This window comes from Elephas maximus, chromosome 21, assembly GCF_024166365.1.
Source record: "Elephas maximus indicus isolate mEleMax1 chromosome 21, mEleMax1 primary haplotype, whole genome shotgun sequence".
NCBI lineage: Eukaryota > Metazoa > Chordata > Mammalia > Proboscidea > Elephantidae > Elephas > Elephas maximus.
The window spans coordinates 15,979,610-15,991,931 of NC_064839.1; positions in this window are offsets into that span (position 1 = coordinate 15,979,610).

Sequence of the window (12,322 nt, forward strand, 5' to 3'; positions counted from 1 at the left end):
TACCAAGCAAGTCTAAAACCCAGCAGAGCAAAGTACATTAGCTCTTAAGGCTTAAAAAGTATCCTCTTCTCCAGGCACATCTAGGCAGTAGCTCTGTCATCCTGGCTCTGAGTATTAACCATGGTCTCTGGATTCTGGGTAGAGGCTCTTTGGCCCTAGCCATTAGCCTTGCCTTCCAGGCCCACTTGGATGGCACCCACATTCCCTTGGCTTTGGGTGGCACCATTCTTCTGGTCCACTTGAATGGTGACCCCAGCCCTTCAGCTCCAGGTGGTTCCATTTTCCTGGCACATGGGCATGGCGGCCCCACACTCTAAATTTTGAGTGGCAGACCCATTTTCTTGGCCCACTGAAACAGCAGCCCCATCCCCTCAACTTTGGCCCAATTCTCTTGGTCCACCTAAATGGCAGCACCCCCCTCTGGAAGTGAGGCCCAGCAGTGGCTCCACCCTTTGAAACCTAAGAGGCCATGGCTCTACCCTTGTTCTTTCCAACAATTATGTTGATCTACAGACTTCTCCCAGGAAGATGCCTTCATTTGTCTTGCAGGACAACAGATGTTCACAACCAAGCAGCTCCATTGGCCCTTTTCTTGCCTGTAGAGTTGCAGGAGGCAGGCAGCTTTCTGTCATTTCATCCTGTCTCTGTTGCAGTCTAAAGTAAAAGGATTTCTGCTTTGGTGGTTGAATAGATCTATCAGTCACAGGCCTAATGTCCCAGGACATGCTTTCTTATTTTGTAGACCAAAATTTTCCAAATATTTAAGTTCTGGTTTCTTTTTGCACAGTTCATTTCTAAACCTATCCCATTCCTCTTACATTTTACTTTAAGCAGCAACGAGAAACCATGCTTCGCCTTTAAGATCTTGCTTAGAAATCTCCTCAGCTAAATATCCAAGCTTGTCACTTACAAGTTCTACTTTCCACCAAACATTCAACTGTAACTCAGACAAATACTTTGTCTCTTCATAAAAAGGATATCACTTCCTCCGGTGTCCAATAACATGCTTATCATTTCCTTTTGAAGTCTCTTCAGAAGCACATTTAATATCCACATTTCTTGCAACATTCTGTTTAATAGCAGTGTTCTCTACAAGATTCCTCATTTCTTTCTGAATCTCCATCAGAATTTCCCTTAATGTTCATAATTCTACCAAAAACCTTTTTAAGGCAATCTAGGCTCTTATTATTAACTGTATCAAAGTTTCTCCAGCCTCTACCTATTAACCAATTCCAAAGCCCTTTCCACATTTTAGGTATTTGTTAGAGCAGCACCCCACTCCTGGTACCAAATTCTGTCTCAAATACCTAGCACTGCTGTAACACAAATGCTACAAGTGGGTGGCTTTAAAGAACAGAAATTTATTTTCTCACAGTTATGAAGGCTAAAAGTCCAAATCAGGGTCTCAGCCATGTTGATTCCCACCTCGTCGGCCTTCCTGGGTGTTCCTTGGTTCTTGGCAGTCTTCACGTGCCATTGTCCCGATAGGTGCTCCTGTTTGTGTCTTATCTGCCCTTGTTTTATAACTCAGGAGTGATTAAGTTTTGGACACATTCTACATTGGTATGGTCTCATTAACATAACCAGAAAACCTTATTTCCAAATAGGATTACATCCACAGGAAGGGGGGCTAGGATTCCAAGACTTTTTTGGGGTGAGGTACCATTCAATCCATAACACTGTCAATTCTGAATTCTATATTCAGTGAAAATATCTTTCAAAAATGAGATGAAATGAAGACATTTCCAGGAAAAAGACAGTAAAGAGAATTTGTCAGCACCAGACTTGTACCACCAGACATGCAAGAGAATGTTCTTCAGGCTAAAGGAAAATGATACCAGACGGAGACTTGAACCTGCAGTAAGGAAAAAAGAACACTGGAATTGTATGTAGGTGGGTAAACATACAAGACTTTTTTTCTTTCCATAATTTCCTTAAAAGAAAGCTCAGGAAGGGCCAGAAAAACTGGATGAATGGACACAGTGAACCTAGGGTACAAGGGGAAAGGGAGAGAGTGCTGACACAATGTGGGATTGCAGCCAATGCCATGAAACAATTTGTGTATAAATTTTTGAACGAGAAACTAATTTGCTCTGTAAACATTCACCTAAATCACAATAAATAAATAAAATGGAAAAAAAAAAAAGAGCTCACTGCTTAAAGCAAAATAATAACATTGTAAAGTGGGGCTTAAAAGTGTGTAGAAACAAAACACATGACAACAGCATAAAGGATGACAGTGAGAGGATGTGGACGAACAGTTATTACATGAATGAAGGTTATTACATTTGTGAAGTGGGAAGTGTAAGATGTGAAGTTTCGAGGAAGAAATGGTGTGATATCATTCTAAATAGATTTTGATAAAAATAAATGTTGCTATCCTTAGAGCAACTACTTTAAAAAGTAATAAAAATAGCCGAAGCAATCTTGATAAACAAGACCAAAGTAGGAGGATTCCCACTTCCCAGTATCAAAACATATTATAAAGCCACAGAAATCAAAACAGTCTGGTACTGGTATACTAACAGACACATAGACTAATGGAATAGAATTGAGAGATTGGAAATAAACTCATTCATCTCTGACCAACTGATTTTTCACATGAGCACTAAGTCTATCCAATGGAGTAAGAATAGTCTGTACAGTAAATAGTCTCTGGGACAACTGTGTCTCCACATGCAAAGAATAATGTTGGACCCATGCCTCACACCATATATGAAAATTAACTCAAAATGGATCAAATACCTAAACAAAAGGGCTAAAACCATAAAACTCTTAGAATAAAATGTAGGAGCAATGCTTCTGGACCTAGTTTTCAAAAATGAATTCTTACATATGACACCAAAAGCACGATCAACAAAAGATAAAATAGCTAAATTGGACATCATCAAAATTAAAAACTTGTGCATCAAAGGTCTTTATTAAGAAAGTAAAGAGATCACCTACAGAATGAGAGAAAATATTTGGGAACCATACATATCTGATAAAGGTTTAATATCCAGAATATATAAGGAACTCCTACAACTCAACAACAAAAAAGACAATTCAATCAAAAAATGGGCAAAAGACTCTAACAAACATTTCCCCAAAAAGATACACAAAGGCCCAATAAGCACATGAAAAGATGCTCAGCGTCATTAGTCATTAAGGAAATGCAAATCAAAATCACACACACTAGGATGGCTATTATCTGGAAAACAAAAAATAACAAGTATTGGTGAGGATGTGGAGAAATCTGAACCCTTATCCATAAAAAAAAAAAAAAACATAGCTAGGGGGAATTTTAGATGGTGAAGCCACTGAGGAAAACTGTGTGGCAGTTCCTCCAAAAATTAAACATAGAATTACCATATGACCTAGGAATTTCAGTCCTAGGTATAGACCCAAAAGACTTGAAAGCAGGGACTCAAACATATACTTGTACACTAGGGTTCACTGCAGCATCTTCCACAATCACAAAAAGATAGAAACAACCCCAAGTAATCACCAGAAGACAAAGGAATAATAATAATAAAAGTTATATACATACAATGGAATATTTTTCATGCGTAAAGAGAAATGAAGTTCTGATATATGCTATGACATGGATGAACCTTGAAGACAGTATGATTAGTGAAATAAGTCAGTCACCAAAGGACAAACATTGTATGTTCTCACTTACATGAAGTATCTAGAATAGGCAAAAGCACAGAAACCAAAGTGAATTAAGGCAGGTGGGTGAGGAAATGCGGAAGTATTGCTTAAGGGGTACTGAGTTTGTGTTAAGTGTGATGAAAAAATTTGGAGACTGAGAGCAATGATGTTTGAACACCATGGTGGGTATAGTTAACGTCACTGAATTGTACTTGTAAAAAATGGTTAAAACAGCAAATGTTCGTGTTACATATACTCTACCACAATAAAACATTTTTTAATTTAAAAATAAAAATAGACGTACTAGAAAGTCAAGAGAGGAAATAAAATGACATCCAAAGAACACTGGCTTACCCCAAAAGAAGGCAGGATAAGAGGATCAAACGAATGAAGAACAGAGGAACCAAACAAAATAAATTACAAGATGGTAGACTTAAATTCAACCGCACCAATAATTTCATTAAATGTAAATACAGTATATATTTCAATTAAAAGGCAAAGAATGTCAGACTGTACACAAAAGCAAAATCTGAATATATATATATAAAAAAAAATGTCTATAAAAGATGCTCTTTAACTATAAAGACACTGACAGGTTGAAAGTAAGTGTGGAAAATGCATCCATGCAGTCAGCATAAGAAGGCTGCCACGGCTATTTTAATATCAGAAAAGTGGACTTAAAGACAAAGAATATTATCAGAGATAAAATGGCATATTTTACAATGTTAAAAGGAATAATAATTTTACTTGTAACTATATATATATACATATACCACAAAAAAATTTTATTTATTTATTTTTTTGTAATAACAGAGATTCAAATTATAGGAAGCAAAAACTTACTGAAGTTAAGGGATAAATAGACAAATTCACATTCATAGTTTGATATTTTAACAACCTTTTTCTCAGTAATTGATAGAATGAGTAAACTGAAATTTTGCACACTGTCAAACAACTTCATTTAATTAACAGCCCTGGTGGTGCAGTGGTTAAGAGCTCGGCTGCTAACCAAAAGGTTGGCAGTTTGAATCCATCAGTAAAAGCTCCTTGGAAATCCTATGGGGCAGGTCTACACTGTCCTACAGGGTCACTGTGAGTCAGAAAAGACTCAACAGCAATGGGTTTTTTTGTTTGTTTTTTTATCCCTATCAAATACAGAGTACCCATTTTTTCAAGTGCACATGGAACATTCACCAAGATAAGACCATGTTTTGGGGCTTAAGTCTCAATAAATTTCAAAAGCTTGAACTCTCAGAGTATGTTCTCTGACCACAATAGAATAAAGTTATAAATCAGTAATAATAAGACATCTAGAAAACCACCAAGTATTTAGAAATTAAACAGCGCACTTTTAAATAACCTTTAGATTGAAGAGGAAATCATAATGGAAATCAGAACATATTGAAAACTGAATACAACTGTGTTAAACATAACATACAAAATCAGAATACTGCAGTTAAAAAAGAGAAATTTATCATTTAAATATATATATTAGGAAAGAAGAAAGGTTTAAAATCAATGTTCTAAGCTAACACTTTAAGAAGCTAGAAGAACAACTACAAAATAAAAAAGAGAAAATTAACAAAGCCAAAAGTTAGTTCTTTAAAAAGATTAATAAATTGATAAAAATCATAAGACTAACCAAGAAAAAAAGAGATAAGACAGAAATTGCCAATATCAGGAATGAAAAAGGGATAGAATTACAAATCTTACAAAAATTAAAAGGAAAATAAGGTAGTATTATAAACAACGTTGTGACAATGAATTTGACAACTTAAATGAAATCGATAAATTTCTTGAAAAAGACAACCTACCTAAAGAAACTCAAAGAGAAATAGAGAACCTGAATAACCCTATATCTATTCAAAAATTGAACTCATAACCAAAAACCTCCCCAAAAAGAAAATTCCAGGCTCATATAATTTTGCTGGTAAATTTTATCAATTATTTAAGATTAAGAAATAATACCAATCTTACAGAAACTTCTACAGAAAATAGAGAATACTTTCAAACTCATTTTATGAGGTTAACATAATCCTAACATACATGTAATGCTGACACTTGTAAATTTATTTGCTTTTTTTCTTAGTTTGGGTTCTCTAGAGAAACAAAATTAGTCAGGTGTATATAAATATATATAGAGAGAAATTTACTTCACAGAAATGGCTCACTCAATTGTGAGGAAATGGCTAACTCAAGTAGGGGGGGAGCTGGGAAGTCCCAAATCCATGGGTCAGGCAACAGGCTGAAGACCTCTGCTGGCTCACGTGGTTGCAGGGACTGGTGAATCCAAAATCTGCAGGTCAGAGGGCAGACTGGAGACCTCTGCTTGTTCATATGGTTGTGGGGGTTGGCAAATCCAAAATCTGCAGGTCAGACCAGGCCAAAGACTTCTGTAGGCTTACTTCCAAAGAAATGGAGATTAGGCGAGGAGAAGAGTGCAGGGTCAAGAAAGAGAATGCGCTTTGCCAGAACATCCATTTATATACTGAAGACAGGCCACAATCCCAAGGAAACTCCCCTTTCAACTGACTGGCTGCTCACATGAGATCACAGAATGGAAAGTGATCTGTCAAACCACTGAGAATCACAGCCTAACCAAGTTGACATATAGCATTAACCATCACACGTTTCAACAAAGGTGCAAATGTTATTCAATGGAGGAAAGGACAGTCTTTTCAACAAATGATGATGGAACAACTGGATATCTAAATATATCTGCATTTATACCTAAAAAAAAAAAAAAAAAATTTTTTTATACCTATAAAAAGAACCTCTACCCCTACCTCACTCTATACACAAAAATTAATTTGAAATGGATAATAGACCTAAACTTGTAAGATAAACTACAGAACTTTTACAGAAAATCTTCACAACCTGAAGTTGGAAAAGATTTCTTAGAATACAAAAAACACTAACTACAAAAGAAAAAAATTGATAAGCTGGACTTTATCAAAATTGAGAATTTCTGCTTACCAAAAGACTGAATGATTTTCTCCAAAAGATTGAGAATAAGACAAAGATATCCATTTTTACACTTCTATTCAAAACTGTACTGGAAGTTCTGGCAAAGGCAATTAGACAAAAAAAGAAATACAAGGCATCCAGACCACAAAGGCAAAAGCAAACCTATCTTCAGTTTCAGATAACATAATCTTGTACATAGAAAATCACAAGGAATCCACTACATTCACTAGAATTGAAGGAGTTCAGCCATCTGGCAGGTTGGAAGATCAACATAAAAAAGAAACTATTTCTATACACTGGCAATGAACAATTGAAACAAAATCAAGAAAGTTGTCCCATTCATAATAGCATCAACAAGAATAAAATACTTAGGAGTAAATTTAACAAAAGAAGTATAAGACTTTAACATTGAAAATTATAAAACATTGTTGAAAAAAATTGGAGAAGATCCATATAAATGGAGAAATATTTCATTTTCATGGATTGGAAGACTCAATATTAAGATGGCAATTCTCCCCAAATTGATCAAAGACTCAATGCAATCTCTATCGAAATCTCAACTGACATTTTTTTTTTTAGGGGTTGGGGTGGGGGAAGGAGGGTAGCAGATATTGACAAGCTGGCCTAAAATCCATACAGAAAAGCAAAGTGCTCAGAATAGCTAAAACATTCTTGGAAAAGAAGAGCAAAGTTGGAGAACTTACGTTTCCAATTTCAAAACTTAATACAAAGATGCAGTAATCAAGACAGTATGGTATTGGTACGTTGTTGTTTTTAGGTGCCACTGAGTCGTTTCCAACTCATAGCAACCCTACGTACAACAGAATGAAACACTGCCCAGTCCTGCGCCATCCTTACAATCATTGTTACGCTTAAGCCCATTGTTGCAGCCACTGTGTCAATCCATCTCATTGAGGGTCTTCCTCTTTTTTGCTGACCCTCTACTTTACCAAGCACGATATCCTTCTCCAGGGACTGATCCCTCCTGATAATACGTCCAAACTATGCGAGACATAGTCTTGTCATCCTTGCTTCTAAGGAGCACCCTGGCTGTACTTAGACATTTAGATTCATGGAACAGAATTGAGAATCCAGAAATAAACCCTTATATTTATGGTCAACTGATTTTTGACAAAGGTGCTGACACAATTCAGTGGGTGAAAGACTAGTCTTTTCAACAAATGGTTCTGGAACAACTGGATATTCACATGCAAAAGGATGAATTCGGAGTCCTACCTTAAACCATACATAAAATTTAACTCAAAATAGATCATAGACTTAAATTTAAGACCTAAAACTAAAAAATCTTTTATAAGAAAACATAAATCTTCATGGCCTTGGGTTAAGCAATGATTTCTTAGATACTATATCAAAATTCCTCCAAGTGTATGTCAGTTTGTCGTACTGTGGGGGTTTGCGTGTTGCTGTGATGCTGGAAGCTATGCCACTGGTATTCAAATATCAGCAGGATCACCCATGGCGGACAGTTTTCAGCTGAGCTTCCAGGCTAAGACGGACTAGGAAGAAGGACACGGCAGTCTACTTCTGGAAAGATTTAGCCAGTGAAAACCTTATGAATAACAGTGGAACATTGTTTGATATAGTGCTGGAAGATGAGCCTCTCAGGTTGGAATGCTCTCAAAAGATGACTGGGGAAGAGCTGCCTCCTCAAACTAGAGTTGACCTTAATGACATGGATGGAGTCAAGGTTTAGAGATCTATCTGCTGCTATAGCACAACTCAAAATGAGAAGAAACAGTGCAAACATCCATTAATAATTGGAACATGGAATGTACGAAGCATGAACCTAGGAAAATTGGAAGTCATCAAAAACGAAATGGAATGCATAAACATTGATATCCTAGGCATTAGTGAGATGAAGTGGTCTAGTGTTGGCCGTTTTGAATTGGACAATCATAGGGTCTACTATGCCAGGAGCAACAACTTGAAGAGGCATGGCATTGCATTCATCGTCAAAAAGAGTATTTCAAGACCTATCCTGAAGTACAACGCTGTCAGTGATAGGATAAAATCCATTAGCCTACAAGGAAGACCAGTTAATATGAATATTATTCAAATTTATGCACCAACCACTAAGGACAAAGATGAAGAAACTGAAGTTTTTACCAGCTTCTGCAGTCTGAAATTGATCAAACATGTAATCAGGATGCATTGATAATTACCGGAGATTGAAATGCGAAAGTTGGAAAAAAGAGGAAGAAACAGTAGTTGGAAAATATGGCGTTGGTGATAGAAAGGATGTCAGAGATTTCATAATAGAATTCTGCAAGACCAATGATTTCTTCATGGCAAATACCTTTTTTCACCAACATAAACGGCAACTATACACGTGGACCTCGCCAGATGGAATACACAGGAATCAAATCAACTATGTCTGTGGGAAGAGACGATGGAAAAGCTCAATATAATCAGTCAGAACAAGGCCAGGGGCCAACTGTGGAATAGACCATCAATTGCTCATATGCAAGTTCAAGTTGAAACTGAAGAAAATTAGAACAAGTCCACGAGAGCCAGAGTACGACCTTGAGTATATCCCACCTGAATTTACAGATCCTCTCAAGAACAGATTCGATGTGTTGAACACTAATGACCAAAGACCAGAAAAGTTGTGGAATGACATCAAGGATATCACACATGAAGAAAGCAAGAGATCATTAAAAGGACAGGAAAGAAAGGAAAGACCAAAACGGATGTCAAAAGAGACTCTGAAATTTGCTCTTGAACATTGAGTAGCTAAAGCAAAAGGAAGAAATGATGAAGTAAAAGAGTAGAACAAAAGATTTCAAAGGGTGGCTCAAGAAAACAAAGTAAAGTATTGTAATGACATGTGCAAAGACCTGGAGATGGAAAACCAAAAGGCAAGAATATGCTCGGCATTTCTTAAGCAGAAATAACTGAAGAAAAAATTCAAGCCTTGAGTTACAATATTGAAGGATTCTATGGGGAAAATATTAAACGACTCAGGAAGCATCAAGAACAGATGGAAAGAATACACAGAGTCACTATACCAAAAATAATTGGTCGACATTCAACCATTTCAGGAGGTACCATATGAGCAGGAACCAATGGTACTGAAGGAAGAAGTCCAAGCTGCACTGAAGGCACTGGCAAAAAACAAGGCTCCAGGAATTGATGGAATACCGATTGAGATGTTTCAACAAACAGATGCAGCGCTGGAAGTACTCAATTGTGTATGCCAAGAAATTTGGGAGACAGCTTACCTGGCCAACCGACTGGAAGAGATCTATACTTATGCCTATTCCCAAGAAAGGTGATCCCACCAAATGCAGAAATTATCGAATAACATCATTAACATCACACGCAAGTAAAATTTCGCTGAGGATTTTTCAAAAGCAGCGGCAGCAGTATATTGACAGGGAACTGCCAGAAATGCAAGCCAGATTCAGAAGAAGACATGGAAGCAGGGATATCATTGCTGATGTCAGATGGATCCTGGCTGAAAGCAGAGAATACCAGAGGGATGTTTACCCCTGTTTAATTGACTATGCAAAGGCATTTGACTGTGTGGATCATAACAAATGATGGATAATACTGCGAAGAATGGGAATTCCAGACCACTTAATTGTGCTTATGATAAACTTGTACATAGATCAAGAGGCAGTCGTTTGAACAGAACAAGGGGATACCATGAGGTTTAAAGTCAGGAAACGTGTGCATCAAGGTTGTATCCTTTCACCATACCTATTCAATCTATATGCTGACCAAACAATCCGAGAGGCTGAACTATATGAAGAATGTGGCATAAGGATTGGAGGAAGACTCGTTAACAACCTGTGTTATGCAGATGACACTACCTTGCCTGCTGAAAGTGGCGAGGACTTGAAGCACTTACTGATGAAGATCAAAGACCACAGTCTTCAGTATGGATTACACCTCAACATAAAGAAAACAAAAATCCTCACAACAGGACCAGTAAGCAACATCATGATAAACAGGGAAAACCCTGAAGTTGTCAAGGATTTCATTTTACTTGGGTCCATAATCAACATCCATGGAAGCAGCAGTCAAGAAATCAAACCACGCATTGCATTGGGCGAATCTGCTGCAAAAGACCTCTTTAAAGTGTTGAAAAACAAAGATGTCACCTTGAAGACTAAGGTGTGCCTGACCCAAGCCATGGTGTTTTCAATTGCTTCCTGTGCATGTGAAAGCTAAGGATGAATAAAGAACACCAAAAAAGAATTGACGTCTTTGAATTACGGTGTTGGAGAAGAATATTAAATATACCATAGACTGCAAAAGAAGGAACAAATCTGTCTTGGAAGCAGTATAACCAGAATGCTCTTTAGAAGCAAGGATGGCGAGACTATGTCTTACATACTTTGGACATGTTATCAGGAGGGATCAGTCCCTGGAGAAGGACACCATGCTTGGTAAAGTAGAGGGTCAGAGAAAAAGAAGAAGATCCTCAATGAGATGGATTGACACAGTGGCTGCAACAATGGGCTTAAGCATAACAATAATTATGAGGATGGTGCAGAACCAGGCAGCATTTTGTTCTGTTGTACATGGGGTCGCTATGAGTCAGAACTGACTGATGGCACCTAACAACAACATATCAATATTGGAAACCCTGGTGGTGTAGTGGTTAAGAGCTATGGCTGCTAACCAAAAGGTCAGCAGTTCAAATCCACCAGGTGCTCCTTGGAAACCATGAGGGGCAGGTCTACTTTGTCTTATAGGATTGCTAATCATAAGTAATTTAAAAAAATGGAGGTTTGACAGTACTCCCTCTAGTGCATCTAAAAAAAAAAAAAAAAATACAGATTTCTAACCATTTCACTTTTGGGAAAATAGTAAAAAAAAAAATCTGTAACACTCACTCTGACCAATGGTCATTTTAGTGGTCACCACATCCTTGGAAACTCTGGGTCGGAATCGACTCGACGGCATTGGGTTGGAATCGGAATCTACCTGATGGCAACTAACAACGTCGTGGTGAATTAATTTTGCTTTCCTGCACAGAAGTGCAAGTCTGACTAGCATGAGGGCACTTTCTGTTGTGAAAGAGATGATCTGTATCTCGAGTACATTGGTGGTTGCATGGCTGCACCACTTTATCAAAACCAATTGATTTGAAGGCTCAAGACCTGTACATTTCACTGCATGTAAATTTTAATTAAAAACTTATTTTTTTTTTAAATTTTAAAAAGTGATTGCTCCAAGGAGTGACACGAGAGGAGGGGGAATTTGAGCATGGTGCTATGCTTTTCATTATAAACATACTTACATTTTCAGTGAGTCTTAAGTTATTTCAAACCACACATATAGATTAATTTTTTAAGACCTGAAAATTAAAACACATTCAAATTTGAAACTTCATATTGCCATTGCTACATGAAAGAGGTCTCCTGTTTCGGAGTATCATTCAGCGTCAGTAACAGGGGTCCTCTCTGGCTCTGCAGGAGAGCACGAGCACAGACCCTGGAAGGCTGGCAGGGTGTCCAAGGACAGGTTCTCAAGTCCTAAGAATACTTGCTCCTGAGAACTGCATAGAAGTGAAGCTGGAATCATTTAATCATGGGGCTACCATACCAAACACATCACCTCTAAAAAAAAAACTAAAGCCAGAATCTCAAAAGCTTCCATTTTTGGATGCTAAAGCTTATTTGCATATCAAAGTTGCCTCAGGGCAGTAAGCAGAAATAGAAAATTGAGGAACTATATTAGAAGGGAGAGA